Consider the following 19350-nt stretch of genomic DNA (forward strand, 5'->3'; position numbering starts at 1 on the left):
CCGATTCCTAGCTGTTCCTCAGCCTGGCAGTCAGACATCCCTTTCGCAATCTGGGACCTCTGGCTCCTAACCGCTCACCTGCCTGCCTGATCTCCCTTAACCACTCACCTGCCTGCCTGATTTCCCCTAACCACTCTGCCTGCCTGCCTGCCTGATCGCCCCTAACCGCCTCTGCCTCGGCCCCTGCTGCAGCGGCTTCATCTGGAAGGATGTCCAGAAGGTCGTTCGGCTGTCCAGTCTAATTAGCATATGATGCTTTTATTATTATAGATTACTGAAGGATGAGGCTAACTAAATGTTATCCCTATTAGTATAAAAAATTTTAAAACAAAAGCATTTTTACCGGAAATTTTTCTATAACAGATCATACAGTGAACAGAATATAAACTGTCCTTGATATTTTGGGGCTTTTCCTATGAAGCTTAGATGTAATAAAATGATATCTTGAGGAGAAATTGAAGAAGACAGGATAGTCTGTCCCAATTCATGGTCTTTCTGCCTTGAACATATTTGTGCCTATTTTAAAATAAGTACTCTGGGGTGGAGGCCACCCAGTCTCAAACTTGTGAGCAGACTTAAAGCTCACCTGGCACAATCACCATCAGCCTTCCCCCACATCACCTACCAACCCTTCCACAAAACAAAATAAAATAATAAATAAATAATGAATAAAATAAGTATTCTGCCCCTTTCTTTGATGTTTCTGACTGTCACTTCTTATGAGGCTGGTGAGTCTGATTCTCATAATCCCTTCTCCTTTCTAATTCAGAACAGGCTTATTATGCCTGTGAAACAGGAAACTGGATCACCAAGCTGGACAGGATTATTTGTGAAGAGAGACTCTAAGTGCAGAACGAAAGCCTAAGAAGCTTTCCCCTGGGATCGAGGACGCATGAACACCTGTTCTGGCTGCCTCTGTTTTGCTTTGCTTATCCTTCTGGGTACCTCTGCTGTGCGCCAGACAGTGGAGGTTAGTGGACAAGTCAGTGATGGTTAAATCCGGACATTTTGGAAACTGCAAACAGGAAAAAGACGGCTTCTGTCTCTTTAACGTGCAACTCAGAGTTTGTACCATACCTGAAACATCAGCACTCAGAGCCTCATTATGGACATTCTGTGTGAGTTTAATTTCCTCCATGGCCATGGTTTTGTTAAATGTTACTGAAATAAAAAGCACAGCATGCAATCTATGAGCACAAAGCTTATGAAAATGCGGGGGAAGTGCCCCACACTTACACGGTCAATTCTGCCCTACATCTTCCACTTGAGTGAAAGAAAGCACTCTATCTTTCAGCATGCTGATGCATACAATATGTCACACACAATGGAAGAGATGGAGGAAACGCAATGATACCTGTAATAAAACACTGGAATGATGATTACATTTCACAGTCTCGAACAACTGCACATTCACCCAATTACAGTCTCCATCAAAATTGCTGACCCCCGCCCTAGCTGATTTGGCTCAGTGGATAGAGTGTCAGCCTATGGACTGAAGGGTCCTAGGTTCGATTCCAGTCAAGGGCACATGCCTGGGTTGCGGGCTCGATCCCCAGTAGGGGGCGTGCAGGAGTCAGCCAATCAATGATTCTCTCTCATCACTGATGTTTCTATCTCTCTCCCCCTCTCCCTTCCTCTCTGAAATCAATAAAAATGTATTTAAAAATAGATATAAATTGCTGACCCCTGCACTGGGGGGGAAATTGACTGTATTCCTAATACCTGGAAAGGAAAGGCCAGATTAGTTGAGGGACACTTTCCTTTTTATTAATAGAGTCAATGTTTATACTGGAAGAAACGACATAATTCCCAAACTATGCATAAGAAAAATACATCTCGCCAGATTGACAATCCTCTTGCATCTCACCTCTTCTGTTTCAAAATGCTCACTAATATCCAAAGATTTGTATTGTTATTAAGATCTAATTTTTCATAACATTTTAGAATAGCATAATAGGTTTATATCACCATCATAATTCTTTTGTTCCTGCATTATTTTTCACATACTTCAAGATTCTGTTCAGATATTTATTCTCATCAAGGTTGTTTATTAGAGAAAAAATATCCTGCACTGACAAACTAAGGCAAACATTTCAATTATATAAGGCCAATTTTCATCCTCCTGCTTTGCCAGGTATAACATTTCCATTTTAAGTTTTGTTTCTTTAGAGAAATTAAATTCCATGTGCTTTCCTAGCTCATGTCTATAGGTTCCTTTGGCATCCATCTTTCTACTTGGTATAAATAATCATCTAAATTGTCTTAATACCACAATGTTATCTTTTAACCTTACTTACACTTTTTCAAGTACATTTTTGAAGCATTCATTTCTCTGAATTTTCAAGTTTTGCTCTTTATAATTTGTATAGCTTTTGTCATCTATACAACATTTTGCCAGTAAATATTTGTGCATCTTTCCCCTACACACTGATAGCCATTGTTGACTATGCTCCCCTCTGTGCCCTGAAATGCCTATACCCTGGCACAGTGGCTGGATTAAGCAAGCTGTATATCCCCCCTACTTCTGCATCATAGTATGAACTATTTCCTTAAACTCAAAATATCCTTTTCATGACCTGTTCCTTTCCAAGGTCAGTCTTATCATTGGAATCACACCACTTACGAAAAATCTCAAATAGAAAGGTGCAAATGAATACTTTTCTTATACCTTATATCAGCATTACAACAAAGTCTCTTCCTTTAATAATCTCTAAATTTATTACTTCCATCCTTCTCTCTCTTTTTTTTTAATAAATATATTTTATTGATTTTTTACAGAGAGAAAGGGAGAGGAATAGAGAGTTAGAAATATTGATTCAGCTGCCTCTTGCACGCCCCCCACTGGGGATGTGCCCGCAACCCAGGTACATGCCCTTGACCGGAATCGAACCCGGGACCCTTCAGTCCGCAGGCCGACGCTCTATCCGCTGAGCCAAACCAGTTAGGGCCATCCTTCTCTTAATGTTACTGAATTTATTGCTATGACAATTATAGTCTCAACACAAATGTCATCTCTCCATTTAGACTTGGCCAGATGTATCCAAGAAATTCAACCCACTGGAGGCGGTCAGTCAACTTTCAGAGAACTATCCCTTTTCCCTATGTTTTCACTTTTCGTTTTGAAACATAAGCTATAATATTAATGGATCCTTATTCAATTTTGATTCCTTTTATGTATCTCTTAGCTGCTTCTTTAGCTTGATTACTCTGTTAGGGGTAACCTGAAATCCCATTATCACTGAAGAACTGGAGAGTTTGAAGCTTCAATATTCTTTTTAAAATTTGTTACCACTGTCATATTGCAGTGAATGTCACAACATTACTCTTGAATGCAATTTCCTGGGCTTGACTTACAAATGTCCTTTATTAGATTGGCCTGAAATCAGTTACATTTTCCTATTATTGGATCTATTGTCACTGTATTCTGCAAAGTATTGCCTGTAGGTTGGCCTTTTATAATTTACAGATCTGATCATGGAATGTTAGCAAAGAGTTGGGAAAATATATCAACAAAGTTCATTGTATATGGGAATGTGTTTCTAATTATTTTATGCCTATCCACACTGACTTTGACAGTGTTCATATTGGTACATTTTTCCACCTAATCCAAGTCATCAACTACTTACTGAAAGCCCATAAAGTCCACAATATTAAACTATGCAAATTGAGGATAAAAAAAGAAGGGTATGCCCTGGTTGGGTGGCTCAGTTGGCTGGAGCATTGTCCCATATACCAAAAGGTTGCAGACTCAATTCCCAGTGAGAGCACATACCTAGGTTGCGGGTTCAATCCCTAGTCAGGGTACATATGGGAGACAACTAATCGATGTTTCTCACATCAATGTTTCTCTCTCTCTCTCTCTCGCTTTCTCTCTCTCTCATAAAACAACAACAACACCACACATATATGACCTCAGATTAATCTCAACAGAGGCAGGACAGAGAATGCTCTAATACTAGAATAAAAAAAGTATCTTCTTCCTAATCTTCTAAATAAAACATAGTAGCCTATAAACATTCATGTTTTAGTATTTGCCAATCTGATTATATTCAAATGATTTCCTGAGATTATGTATACAATAGCAGTCAAGAAGTTAGCAATTTGCAATTTAGTTGAAGAATGATTCTCATTACTTAATATCAACATCTGAATCTCAATATACGTTTGTTGTTCTCTGCTCATAGTGCATATGATTTTTTTGTGTGGAAAATTATATGATGTAGTGAAATGAACAATTTGGGAATGAAGAAAAATTTCGAGATGTGTCCTTTGAAAACTTCAATCATCTACTTCATATCACACTCCTTCTCTTGTCAGTTACTTTCAAATAATTTCTTCCAACTGAATCAGTGCTGTGACGTGCAGGAAGGGACTAACTCTGTAATCATTTTACTTGTTAAAAAAAAATAATGGCAATACACCAAACGATGTGCTAAGGTTGGGGACTCCAAGATTAATAGGTGTTGTCCCTGGCCTGGAGGGACTCAGTTTTCTGAGACACTGCTGTCTGTGTTGAAGGGAGGCTGATATTAATCAACCTGATACCACTCCCCTTTGATGTCTGATATCAAGTTCTATGTGGAATTTCAAAGGTCTTTTATGCTTCTATTGTGTAAAATAAAGTTCAGTTGTTTTTAAAAAAATCCTTACCCAAGAACATGCTCAGAGAGAGGAAGGGAGAGAGAGACACAGACAGAGAGAGACATCGATGTGAGAGAGAAACATTGATCGGTTGCCCTCTGTACATGTCCTGATAGGGAATAGAACCCACAGCCTGTACCTTGACCAGGCATCGAACCTGCAACCTTTTGGAGCACAGGACGACGCTCAACCAACTGAGCCACTCTGGCTGGGCAAAGTTCACTTTTTTGAGATGAGAAAATTCATCTCACTCTACTTATCTGAAATAAAATATCTTCCTTGGTTTCTTCTGGAAAGGGCATGTTTTATGTTTTTTATTTTTCCCAAAGCCTTTCAAAACATGACATGTTAGATTTTAAGGCATTTTTCTATCCCTTGATCAGCTCTCTTTTCTTCTCTCGTTCATTTCTCTACTCTTCCTTATAGCCAACCTCTTCCCACAAGTCTTCACAACACTATTAACCTTCTCTTATACTTTGTTTCTATTTTAACACTTGTCTCATGCCCTCCTCTCAGACTGGAGAATGCTGGAGAGAGAGGAGAGAGGAGGAGAGAGGAGAGAGGAGAGAGGAGAGAGAGAGGGAGAGGGAGAGGGAGAGAGAGAGAGAGAGAGAGAGAGAGAGAGAGAGAAGAAGAAGAAGAAGAAGAAGAAGAAGAAGAAGAAGAAGAAGAAGAAGAAGAGGAGGAGGAGGAGGAGGAGGAGGAGGAGGAGGAGGAGGAGGAGGAGGAGGAAAGGAAAAGTAGGAGGAGAGGGGAGGGGAGGGGAAGGGAGAGGAGGGAAGGGGAAGAGAGGGAGGCCATTCTGAAATCATAGCATTAGGATGAGCAATTTTACCTATTATAGGCACTACCCAACTCAAGAACTAAGTTGCTCCTAGATGCGGAAAGCAAGACAAGCCTTGGCAAAATGTATCCTTATTTGTGTGATAATAAGAATTCTAAATTGGAAATTATGAAGTCCCACTAAACACCAGTATCCATCACAAATAAATAAAAACAGAATAATACACAGATGCTTTTGAAATACATAAGTCTATATAACCAGATACTTAACATAAAATTTAAGTTCAGTCTTAAATGCTCCTTTAGGGGATATTTTTCTGCATGGAATGGACTTTCTAAGGTTTCTTAAAATATGTGTCCAATAAAGTTTAGACTAAATATGTTTTTTCCTTTTCCTGATAAATCAATCTTCCGGTGGTGAGTAATACAGCCTTCTTCATTATTCCTTGGACCTAGGAATGTCAGTTTAGAAACGAAGTCATCTACTTATTTATTTTTTTCAACATTGAAAACATTTGTGTTTCTTTTTTTCTTTCTTCCATCACCGTCATCTATTTTTAAAAGTTTCAGTGCCAATTCTGTGTGCATGGATGCAACCGAAAGACTTTGCTTTCAGAGTAAACGGTAGAGGAGCTGTGCTGACATTAGTTTGGTGTCAACTTGAGTCTCCTTGGGAGCAGAAACTGTCTCACTGTTTGTTCTCTGTGCGCCTAGACTCAGAGCGGAGCCTTTTTCGCAGGAGGCATTCAGCGTACACCTGCCAGCGGGAGGGGTGAAAGGCTCATGGGCGCTGAAGGGATTTCGGCAGCCGGCTTCAGAATGTGCCATTTTGGCGGGTGGATTGTTTCCAGTTGAAGACGATCAGGCCCAGCAGACTCAGGAAGAGCCTTTTACCTTTCCCTTAACTGCCCCAAAGAATTTAGATAGGGGGGCCTGTTCCCAGAGAAAACTTATATCGAAAAGATTTACCTGCGTGCATGGCAAACAATCACTGTTTACCACACATTTGCTCTTCCCACCTTCCTGTGAACAACTTTCCTGCCCTCTGAAGTCCCGGACCCGGCCCCTTCTGAGCGAGGAGGGCAGACACGCCTCCATAGCCTGACTGTCTGCGAGCCCTTCATATCTCCGTGGGCTCCTGGAAAGACTTTGCTTTCAGAGTAAACAATTAATTTTGCTTTTCTCCTGCTAATCTGTTTAATGTCGATTTAATTATTAGGCCAGCCACAGAACCCAGAAGGGGGAAGGGGAAAAGTTTTTCTCCCTTCAAAGTGAAATTTCTCCCTCCAATTTAAAAAAGAAAATATCTTCTTTTCCTACTCATTTCAATGAGGAAAAGGAAGCTTAGAGGAGGGGGCATTTTGGCGCTAAAGAACTCAGTAGAATTTGTGCTGGAGGGGCTTTGGTCCCTAGAAGAAACAAAGCTATGACTTTCAGAAGAGATGCCTATACTGTCCCTGGGCTCGATCCACAGCTACTGGCGAATCAAGCAGTTATTTCCCAAAGTTTCATTAAAGAAAGAAAGGGCGGGATTTAGAGGATCAAAGGCCCCCCCCCCCCCCCCCCCCCCCCCCCCGCAACAAAACATTTGTGTAGGTGTGACCTCGAGATTGCGCGCCCCCCTTGCTTGTCTGACAAACACTTTCTCATCTTTCAAGACAGCTCAAATGACACCGCTGGGAGGCCCTGGCTCCTGGTGGCAGTATTTACTCTGCCCCTCGTGCTTCCCGGCACTCTGTGTAAAACTCTCTCAAATATCACTAATCGCATTTTATCTGGTTATCTGTTTACATATCTGAATTCAACTCAGTGAAGTTCTGCTAGGGCAATGCTAGATCCAACGGCTCAAAGCAGGGCCAACGCTGGCCTTGGGAAGCCACTTCCTACTCTGGGTGTCAGACAAGTACACAACTACAGTTCACGGTAATAGCAGGGAAACACTACGCAGTTGGACAAAGAACGGGAAGGAGGGCGTGACCACGACCTCCTGGATGGCAGGGTCTTTATATATATTGACTTCAGAGAGGAAGGGAGAGGGAGAGAGAGATAGAAACATCAATGATGAAAGAGACCACTGATGGGCTGCCTCCTGAACGCCCCATACTGGGGATTAAGCTCGCAACCCAGCCATGTGCCCTGCCCAGGAATCGAACCTTGATCTCCTGGTTCATAGGTCAATGCTCAACCACTGAGCCCTGACAGCCAGGCCATGGATGGCAGGGTCTTGTTGCATATCCTTAACCTTTAGCAAGGTGTCTGGCACATAACAAGTTCCATACATACTAATGGAGAGAGGGAGAGATGAGAAAAGGAAGAAGGGAGAGAGGGATGGAGAGAGGGGAAAAGAATAAAAAAGGCCCCACCCCATCTCCTCCACTCTATGTTGTCAAACCCATTAATTACCCTAAAGGTGCTATTTTCAGGCTCCTGGAAGAGGTATTTTGGAGCAGATAGCTGATGATTAAGTCCCACCTAGCACATGATACAGTACCTGATCATCACCATGGGAAGGAGACAGGCCATAATGGGCCCTGTATTTAACTATCATTCCACAACACATGCTAATAACACTCCTGGGGGGTCCTGGAGACACTCACAGAGGTTGCATTGGCTGACACCATTAGCACAGCACCAACTTTATTCTTGGGTTTTGCATTATTAGACCAGCAGGCTCTTTTGCTCCTGCAAAAGGTTTTAACTAGGATTTCGGTCCCTTCACAACCTTGTTTGCCATCCAGTTCCCTGTTCCTCTGCCAGCTTCATCTGTGCAACTCATCTTGGGTTACGTCTGGCAGATGGAAAGAGGAATCTCATTTCAATGCCTCTTCTGTCTGCATCCCAGAGCCCTCCCTGAGCAGCCTCTATTTCACCCGGGAGGGAAGAGAAGAGGGGGGACGATCAGCCTCCCCAAGAGATGAGAGTGTAAAGTATTTCTCAAATTTTCATCTTCAACGGTTGGTATCATTTAACTCCCCTGGCTGGGGGGTGGGGAGGGGGGAGACTATGCTTTGTTGCTTAGGCTAGCAATATAATCTCTGGCTATCCCACTGCCAAAATATCAATTACAGGTTCATTTGGATGATGGCATAAACTAGTGCTCCGACCACTAGACAATGACATAAACTGGAGGTGGGGGAAGAAGGTGCTGAGTCTCAGGACAGAAATGAAACTCTGTAAAGATGAATTCTTTAGATCCTTGCAAACGAAGGAACTCAATTCTAAACTGCTGTTTGTCTCATGAAGAGAAACCCACCAGCAACAAACCTGAAGCAGGTATTCCTGAAGCAGGTTTCTTGCTGGAGGCTTTAATGAGAAGTGAACGTTCCCATAGCGCCCACCTTGCCCTGAGTAACCATAAGGGAAGACTGAAAACATACATGACTTGCAATTAAAAGTAAATGTCTCACCAAGCACAGCGAGTCAGAGAGTGTTTGATTCCATTTATATGAAATGGCTAGGGGAGAATCTATAGAGACAGAAAGCAGACTGGGGGCTGGCAGGGTCTGTGAGAGGAAGGAGAAATGGGGAGTAACTGCTTAATGGGTACGGCGTTCTATTTTGGGTTGGCGAAAATGTTATGGGATGAGATGGAGGTGGTGGTTGTGCAACTTTACGAATGTACTCAATGCCAGTGAATTGTTCAACTTTAAGATGGTTACTTTCATGTTATATGAATTTTACCTGAACAAAAAATAACTAACAAATATTTTATAATGGTCTCTACCTAAAGGCCTCACTATTTCTCATTGCTCAACAATCTACCACTACTGGGAGATAAGGAGGATTTTATTCCTATTCCACAGTGATAAGAGGGATTAAATAGGTTTCTAAGTTCTAATATTTGTCACCTTTTGGCATTTCCTGTGAAAAGCCTGGTATTTTCCCAGAATGTCTGCAGCTGGGAAGCAATTCAAACCAGTGATCCTGACTTGCTTGGCCAATCCCAATCAGCAGCAGCACCACCGGTTTACCTGCAGTTGCAAAGTGCCGGCCAGATTATCCAAAGTGAACAGCGTACATCTGTGTTTACTGGCCTCTGAGCCCCGGGCAGGCCCTTGGGATCGAGCTGTGTTCTCAGGAGGGGTGGTGACCTCAGGCAATAGAAAGAGGGGAGGTCTTTTAATTCAGTGGAAAAATTAAAGCCTTTAATTCAGTAGAAAAATATAAAGGCTTTGCTCTTTCCACACACTTTCAGGATTAAAAAAAAAATCGATTTCCACAAAGAGTAGAAGCATCTTTGGAAGAGAGGCAGCTTTTCCCCCTCCTTCCTTTTGATACTAAAGAACATTTGCTCCAACACACAGATCCAAAGCCGTCAGCTGTCAAGTAGGAAGAGAAGCCCAAGAACTTGGGGGGAATAAAAACATATTGAGAACAGAGATCAAAAGAAGGGACCTTGAGAAGAAACTATAAGACCATGTAACAACAAAAATGGCTAACAATCCTGTCTAGGAGAAGCTGGTAGGGGACTGGCCAGGTTTACCCAACACCTTCCACTCCAACTCCCACCACACTTTACAGTCAGAGACAAAGACAAACAGGTCTCCCCAACCTTCTTCCCCATTTTTAGAACCATTCAATTTATCCCTCACACCACCTCTTCATGGAGCTCTGATCTTTCCAGTTTTAACCTTAGGACATTTTTTTTCCAACCACTGTTTGGTCTCATCTCCCAGACTTAGGACTTGACGGAGACGCTGACGTTCCACTGGGACTACAGCCTTTGGTGGCTGCGCCCACTTTCCTCCTGGTAACGTGTTCTGTATGTTTTGGTGTGTCCTTTCCTTTCTCAGGTGTGCACCTCAAGAGTAAGTCTAAAATAAGGCTCTCCTGTTGATTTCAGGCTCACAAATAGCTAGCCAGATTTCCTGTTAAGAAGGAATTGCTAAATATAATGAGAAAACAAAACATGTTCAATGCTTCCAAAATCCCCTATTTCTACTGCTGTATTCCAACTGACTCAGAGCCATATATTTTTTCCCCCCATGTCATGTGAGAAAAAAAACATGTGGTCCTGTCACAAAATGCTCACACGCCACAGACGCTGCTTATTTTTCTGGAAAAATTCCTAAAGCAGGGAAAAAGCATCTGTTTCCTATGTTGGTCATGCCATGGAATGAAAAGTAAAATGGGGGGCGGGTTATAGAGGGGCCCTCCGTTTCCCTTTTAAAGGAATGCTGAAACAGAGCACCAGTTTTGAGCTCTGTTGGGATTAGGCTGTATGATGCGGATGGGGACTGCGATGTTGTATGTGTGCAGGGCAATTCCGTCCCCTCCATCCTCAGACTCCCTCGAGGCGCAGGAGCAGCATGGTAACACTGCCCTGGCCTGACACTTCTGCTTCCTGACTCTGACCGTGGGCATGTCATTTAAGCGTCTAAGCCTGTGTCTCCACTTGTAAGATGGAAATAGTAATGCATATTATTTCCTATTTAAGGTGGCTGTTAGGCATTGAGCTGTGTCCCCCAAAATGCATACTGAAATCCTAACTCCCGGTACCTACAAGGTTGTTGCAGATGGAACAGGTGAAGTGAGGTTGGACTGAAGGAGCGTGGGCCCTTCAACCTACATGTCTGGTATCTTTATAAGAGGAGGGAAGATGGCCATGGAAGACACAAACACACAGTGATGATGCCCTGTGACCAGAGAGGCAGACGCCGAGTGATGCAGCTGCAAACCAAGGAATGCCAAGGACTGACGGCCACCACCAGATGCCAGGAAGAGACAAGGAAGGATTCCTCCCTACGCGGCTCAGAGGGAGCATGGCCGTACCTTGACTTTGTACTTCGAGCCCGCAGAACTGTGAGACAATACATTTCTGTTGTTTTAAGCTCCCCCAGTCCGTGGTACTTCGTTACCGAAGCCGTAGGACACTAATACAGTGGTCATTTTGTAATTTATTTAGTGTGCGTGTGAGCTCGTGTGTTTTAATTGTAGAGGAAACACACTAAGAACAAACCAGGTAGACAAAAAAACAAACAAAAAAACAACCAAGGTAACTTTTCTTCCATATCTAAAACTAGGAAATGGCATTATTTCCTCCAGAGCCAACACTGCCTCTCCAAACTCACCCCCTAACACTCCTCCCCATGTAACCCGCTCCATGACGTGGGCCTGCAGTCTGTACTGTCCTTAGGGCCTCTGCATCAGCTTCTTCTTCTGCCTGGACCACGCCCAGGGCGAATCCCTGACCTCCTGTCTTTCCCCAATGAGGCCAACCCTGGCCACTCCTTTTAAAACTGCAATTTGTACTCCTGCCCCACCCAGCACCCCCAAATCCTCTTACTCAGCTCTACTTTTTCTTTTTCCCATGTTCTTATTGGCTTCTAACATCCTAACAATTTACTTATTTCTTTAGTATGTGCATTATTTACTATCTGCCTCCCTCCATGCCACAGCATGACCTCCGTGAGGGAACCAGCACCCAGAACAGTACCCAGGTCATAATAAGTGCTCAACAAGGGCTTTAAAAAATACACTATTTATTTTTCATGAACCAATGCCTGCCATGACAACGCATACAGTTGTTGTTTTTCCTTTGATCTTGTCCCTTACTTCTATCCTGTCCCCTAACTTCCAAAAGTACTTAGCAGGTATCTGCAGCCCAAAGAATGGTATGAGTTATACTTAGAGGGCCGGCAGGTGGGGAACAAGATGAAGCTCTCCAATTCACAGCACCAAGTTCTATGGTACAAACACACCATGAAACACAGGCCACTAACTATTCCACAGAATTTTATAACAGCAGTAAAAATAATAAACAATGATAACAGCATTTTTATATTACTCTGTCCCATCTGTAAAACATTTTGTTATGAAATTTCCCTTTACAGATGGAAGAATTGGGGTTTAGAAAAAATAAGTGACTTGTCCAAGTTTACTTAGCTGGTAGGGGAAGAGCTGGGAATGAAATCTAGAATTAGAAGATCTTCAGTGATAAGGACCTTTTTCTCTTTTTTTTTAATTAAAATTTTACGTTTATTGATTTCAGAGAGGAAGGGAGAAAGGGAAAGAGAGAGAGAGAGAAAAACATCAATGATGAGAGTGAATCATTGATTAGCTGCCTCTTGCACCCACCCCCCCACCCCCGCCCAGGGGGGAGGAAGCCCGAAATCCAGGCATGTGCCCTTGACTGGAATCGAACCTGGGACCCTTCAGTGCACAGGCCAACGCTCTATCCACTGAGCCAAACCAGCTGGGGCGACAGGGACCTTTTAACTTGGTATTTAGTGAAATGTGTACTATCCATTTCTGGAGTCCCACTCACAATAAGGAAACGCTCTTTAGTGTTTTCTCTACAAGTTACTTCTCTTCTTTCACCATCCTCTAAACAAATGACTTACCTACCGTAACAGCCACACGTCCTTTCCTTGTTGGGTAGCTCTCCACCAGAATTTTCTTCTTGTTAAAAGGAGAATTCACCTTCAGTGGTAAGTGTGCCAGAAAATGAGGTACATTTCGAGAAAGCCTGGGAATCTTCACCCTTGTAAACTGTTCAGAAAAAAAACAAAAACAAAAAAACACAATTCAGCAAGAGTTTTATATCTTCAATTCTCTCTGGGAATGCCTTCAACATGAATCTCTTTCCCATTCTTTGGCAAGTCAAAAGAGGTTTTTGCTGAGACTTCCAATTAAATTTACTAACCCTAAATTCAAGAAATGTGCATTCCTTGGCCTAAATTTATTTTAGTGCCTTAATAACATTTATTATTAACTGCCTCCACTTTTGAAGGGACTGAAAGAACCATATCCATGAATAATTGAGCTTCCATCCTTTACAGAATTCTCACATTTATTCTTCATGGCAGTTTAGCTAAAATTCAAGGAACTACCAGACACATATTCAGCCCAGCAGAAGTGAAGGCAGTAATCATTCGATTATCTCTTCTAGAGATACCGAAGGCACCTTTTTATTCAAATGCTAATCACATTCAAACTAGGCTAATAGGCTCCCTCTATGTAGGGTATGCACAATCTTTCCAAACATGCTAGGATGCAAACCCTGACGTCATGACTGGAGGCTGTAACTGGATGGAGGTGGAAATGGCTGATCTGCAAAAGGTCATTCTGCCTTTGCAAAACCCAGGAGAAGAAGGTGACTTTCTGGGGCAACGATACAGGAAGAAATCACTTCTAATCTCAGGATGACAATGGTTGTCGGCCTTTGTGGGGAGATCCTTTTGTGGGTTTAGAGATGAAGTCCCAGTTCTGGCTCTGAGGAACTATCTTGTATCAGACCACCTTCCCATTGAACACAACTGGAAAAGCTGGATAAAGATTATGTTAAAAACCTGTTTAAAATACTGGAGTGCTACACCAAGGCAGCCAGGACATGAGAGGCCAAGATCTTAGGGAGAAGAGAAATAAAACTGAGGCAACACCTGGTACCACTTTTCTTTTCAGGACACCTACTGATCTTTAAGAGGCCCAGCGCAGAACTGCTGAGAAGCCAAGCAGAAAGCAGCTGCGCAGAGGCACCCGAAGTGAGCCGACCTCTGGCAGACCAAGGGAATCCCAGAGAGAAGGGACATGTAGAGAAGTGAGCTGGACATTCTGCCTCTCTTAAGCATTTGCTAATTGAGAAACGGGGTAAACCAAGCAGAAAGCAGCACCAGCAGGTTTGGGAATTAAACAGAGCTTTGGGCAGTTTCATGATGTTGGAGGAATTAATACTGGAGTTCAGGGCCCCCCAGAAAGGGAGAAGCTCAGGTACATTTCCTTAGGACCCCTGAAGGGCACCACCTACCATGAAAGCCTAAAATAATACCAGAACTGAGTCTTAAAGCAGCTCAGTTCCTTGTCGGGTTAATGTGGTCTGCCCTGCCCTAACCACCTCTCAGAAGCAAAAGCAGCCTCTGGAGAAAGATACCATCATCTACAGAGTTTATGACTCTTTATACAAAATGTCTGCATTCAATCAACAATTGCTAGGCATTCCAGGGCATGGATTCAAGAAAGAGAGACAAAAGAAAGACCCAGACATGACCCAAATAGAGTCATAGGACATGGTCTTTAATCCTATATAATAAACCCCTAATACGTAAATAGACTGAACAGTAGAATGACCGGCAGAACGACCGGTTGCTATCACGCACACTGACCACCAGGGGGCAGATGCTCAATGCAGGGGGCAGCTCCTGTGTTGAGCGTCTGTCCCCCCCCACCCCTCCCCCAGAGGGAGATGACCGGCAGTGGCAATCAGGGGACAGAGTGGGGCCGGCCAGTGGGAGGTGCCAGGCCACCAGCCAAGGTGGGTCCCTGGGGGGCTCCCCAATCACCTGTCCGCTGGTCGCCCCACTGATGGCCCTGATTGCCAGCCAGGCCTAGGGACCCTACCCTCTATATTGGGAACAGTCTCTTAGATTTAAAAATTAAAACCTGGCAAGGCTACTCTAACACTGAAAAAACAGGATGATGCAGCGATGACATGCATGGACTCTGGCTTGCACATTTTGTGGTCAGCCCTGATTCTGACCCTTATAACTGTGTGACAAAGCCAATTACTTAACTTCTCTCTGCTTCAGTTTTCCACCCATAAGATGGGGAAAATGGTACTTCTGCCTCAGAAGGATCATGTTATGTACTACTTTTTATAATCAGGGGGAAAAAATGTAGCTGCCCATACAACAGCAAGATGCCTTTCACCTGTATGAAAAGTATGGTCACTGGTGCATGCAGTGTCCCCAATTGTGAGAGGGATGTCCGACTGCTGGTTTAGGCCCAACATCCCCCGAGGGGTCCCAGATTGCAAGAGGATGCAGGCTGGGCTGGGGACCACCCCCTACCGTGCATGAATTTTGGGCACCGGGCCTCTAGTATAACTATAATTAATATGTTCAAAATTACAAAGATTGTAAAATATTTAAACTCACAGAACAAGCCAGAAAAAATTAAGTAGGGATACAAAAGATTTGAATAGCATAATTAACGAACTCAACTGTAGTAACAGATATAGAATACTGTACCCAATACTGGTACTACACATTTTTTTAAGGTGCACATGAAATATTTACAGAAATTAACCACATATGGGTCATAAAGTATGCCCCCAGATATTTAAACAAATGGAAATTATAGTGTACTTTTTTGAACTTATGATTTTGAAATAATGTAGATTAGATTCATAAAAAATTACAAAAATAGTATCTTTTTAATTGAGGGGAAATTTACATACTGTAAAATACATACTGCTCTAAAATGTACAATTTGATAAGTTTTTTGTTTTGTAAATATATTTTTATTGATTTCAGAAAGGAAGGGAGAGGGAGAAAGAGAAAGAGAGAAACATCAATGATGAGAGAGAATCACTGACTGGCTGCCTCCTGCACACCCCCTACCGGGGATCAAGCCCGCAACCCCGGGCATGTGCCCTTGATGGGAATCCAACCCAGGACCCTTCAGCCCACAGGCTGACACTCTATCCACTGAGCTAACCCAGCTAGGGCCAATTTGATACATTTTGATAAAGAAACCCAACTGTGTAACCGCCAACAAAATAAAAATATAGAGCATTTCCATCACTCCAGAAAGTTCCCTCATGCTCCATTTGGTAAATCCCCAAATCTCAAAGACAACCACTGTTCTCATTTCTATTTCCGTAGATTAATTTTGCCTGTTCCTGAGCTTCATACAAATTGGCTCATATAGTATGTCTGTGTCTGGCTTTATTCAATCAGCGTGTCTCTGAGATTCACCCACACTGTTGAGTGTATAAATACTGTACTCCTCTTTATTCCTGAGCAATAAATAGTCCATTGTATGAAAACAGCACAACTTACTACATATTCTTCTGTGGATGGAAATTTGGTTGTTTCCATTTCAGGGCTATTATAAACAAAGCTATTATAAATATTTTCATACAAGTCTACTTGTGAACATATATTTTTATTTCTCTTGGGTAAATACTTGGGTGTGGAACTGCTAGGTTATAGGATGGAAAGCATTTAACTTTACAAGAAACTGCCAAACAATTTCCCACAATCTATGTGTGGCTGCCACTGGGACTTCAGTAGAGTTACATACTGCAATTAATACAAAGACCACTGTCTGAATGACCGCCCTCTCTCCAGGGGCCATCGTTTTCCCTCTGAGCTCACTGGGGAGAGAGTTCTGGGCATAGAAGCCAGAGTGAGGCTGCTCCAGAACTCCAGACACGGCCAGCTTTGGTCTCTGTTCCGTAGCAGCTCTCAGAGATGCTGCTCTAAGTGGTGGTTCCCGCCCAGTAACAGCCGAGAGAAAATGTGACCACAGTTGACTTTTCATATTCTAGAAGTGTCAATTACACAGTCCGCCATTCCTTAATAAACACCTTTAAAGCAATAAATAAATAAATAAATAAATAAATAAATAAAGTGTTACAAGCATTGATTTTGGGGTTATAAACAAATTTAGCCAGCAGGCAAACTGGCAAATATAGAATCTAGGAACAATGGGAACTGACTGTTCCAGGTCTGAAATCTGGTTATAGTCTTTCACATTTCTTCCCATTTAGACAAAGGAGGCCTGGTGAAGCCCGAGGTAAGTTTCATGACTCCCAGCAAGGTGTTGGCTCAACTAAACTAGCCTCATGGAAGCTCACTAACTGTTGAGGTAGCGATTTACAACTTGTCCCAGGTTGACCACTTCACCCCATCTCTGCTCATTTCTTTTCTCAGATGCTCAGGGGGAACATTACGGAACACTGGAAATGTTAAGTTTGTCTGTAAATCACGCATAACTATCTGGGCACTTATTTCAGACACAAGAACACAATCATCAATAATGGGGCCACCTGTGCGTGGTACTACACTCTGGAGACTGACGGGAAGAGAAGGAGAGGGAAGAAACGTGACCCTCCGTGGGCCCAAAGTATGCATATCCAGGTAAAGAAGTTAAAAAGTGGACTCTTCCTATTTGCCATGGCCACGTAAGAGATGTTTCACAGCCCCTGCTGGCTGTGGGCCCGCCCTAAAACCAGGTGCTAGGAATCAGTCCAGCAGTCAGGAAGACCTGGTGTCAGGACCACGTCTCCGGGATTCACTTACTTCTGCAAGTCATGATGCCTGTGACCTGCCACTTGAGAACAGACTGTAACAGAAACTACAGCTGCATTACTCAGAAGGTTTCTGTCTGGAGTAGTAACTGTGCTGCGGGGCTGGCCAGCTGGAGTTGGGTTTCCATCTGGGTGACTTTGACTTTGCAGACCGACACAACCTGGTCACCTTGAGCACTATATTCTCAGCCCCTTCTCAATAGCAACTGGCAGGAGGAGCTGTGACACCAGTTTTGGTTGCTCTCAGTGAACAGCAGGACCCAGGTAGTCCTCCCTCCCTCCTCTAAGGCGCCCAACCTCACAGCAGGGTGCAGAAATGATCTGGACTTTGGGCCAGGAGACTCATATTTCGGTTTTGGCTGGATATGAAATTATACAGTGAAGTTGGGAAAAAAAAAGATATAAATTACCTCCTTCCCATTCTCCTCTACTTCCATGCACTAGTGAGAAGAGTAGCAAAAATCTGCTCCTTCATCCCTACCTCCCCAGCCTCCTACCCAACAGAACTTCTGGGACCACGTAAGTGCAAAAGATCTACTTAATACTGTGTGACTGCATCAAAAAGGAGGGAAATCTAAGCCATTAGTACGTAGAAACATCTTCACAGATGTCTTATACATGTGAGTCAGGCTCAATGGTTGAAATCCACCCCTACTGACCCCACCCTACCCCCCCGGATCTTATAATTTCTACTATTCCTACACACACACACACACACACACACACACACCACTTCTTAGCCAAACTACAAGTTTTGGTTTTCTGTAAAGTTGCTGCTGTTAATTTCATTTCTCTTCTTCCTCTTACTATTAAACTTCAGAGGCAAATGGTCTATACATCTTCTCTCCAACATCTCAACTGTTCTCTGCTTAACCCTCAAATCACTCCTGATCTCACCCGTCTACTCAAATTGCACTTCTGAGAGTTACCAATGAGCTCTGAATCCCAAAGAAAAGTCTTTGCTCAGTTCCCATTTGTCTTGACATTCACCACCGTCCTACCTACAGTCCCCTAATATGTGACGCTGCTAAGTAGGCACAGCTAACTGAAATTGTCTGTTGCTTTAGTTGCCTTGATAACTGTCTTCCTGGTTGCCTTTAACCCTCTATGTACTCTCATTCCCCTCCACACATAAATCTTTAAAGCAAAGCTAATATCTATTCCTTATCAGCTGTAATGATACAGTTTTTCTAAGACTGATACCTGCCATTTTACTTTTTCATTCTCACTCTCCATGCCTGGTTAGTGTTCTTTTTTTTACTTGTTTCATTCCTTGACTGTCTTTTTAATCCCAGCATGTCAAACTCAAAGGCTAACACGGGCCAAATAAACAAGATTTAAGTTCATGTGGGCCGCAAAAAAACAAAAGCTTCAATTTTCATAGAAATGTAGGTTTATTTCAATAGAGACATGCTGAATACAAAGGGCTGAAATAAATGAGTAATCGTTAACATAAAATAATAGAACATTTTAATAAAAATTAATATTTTTTCTTGAACATTAACTTACCAGACACTGAATAACTGCACAAATTAATAAGCGTAACGCAAATAAACCTATTTTTCTTGTTCTCCCAAAGCAAACTATTTCCTGTTGCACACACCAAATAAGTCAGCCCAAGACTAATGACGTGGCAATCGGCTGCTAAAATATCCGCTGCTAGTATTAGTGGAGAGAAATGGTGTGCCTGTGCGTAAGGCGCATAAGGGAAATGAATGCAACACGATTATAGTAATCAGTCATTAGAGAACATTGTAGTTAGTTACTAATAATTATGTGTAACAGGATATTGTAAAAAGTTAAGTTACTAAATTTTCATTAAAACGTTTCTTACATACCGTTATATTGGCTGGGCCACAAAAATATTTGTTGTGGGCTACATGCGGCCCTCGGAC

General features: G+C 42.7%; 1 protein-coding gene across 1 annotated transcript in view; it reads right to left on the minus strand.

Annotated features, from left to right (window-relative positions):
- CRACD (capping protein inhibiting regulator of actin dynamics) overlaps window positions 1–19350 on the minus strand; it is a 228773-nt gene that overhangs the window by 107143 nt on the left and 102280 nt on the right. The window contains exon 2 of the mRNA XM_070396234.1: window positions 12768–12915. The gene's annotated coding sequence lies outside the window, so the exon portion shown is untranslated. The remainder of the gene's footprint in view (window positions 1–12767; window positions 12916–19350) is intronic.

The sequence above is a fragment of the Myotis yumanensis genome, unplaced genomic scaffold, assembly GCF_028538775.1.
Source record: "Myotis yumanensis isolate MYYU_CA2020_CCGP unplaced genomic scaffold, mMyoYum1.0.hap1 SCAF_1, whole genome shotgun sequence".
NCBI lineage: Eukaryota > Metazoa > Chordata > Mammalia > Chiroptera > Vespertilionidae > Myotis > Myotis yumanensis.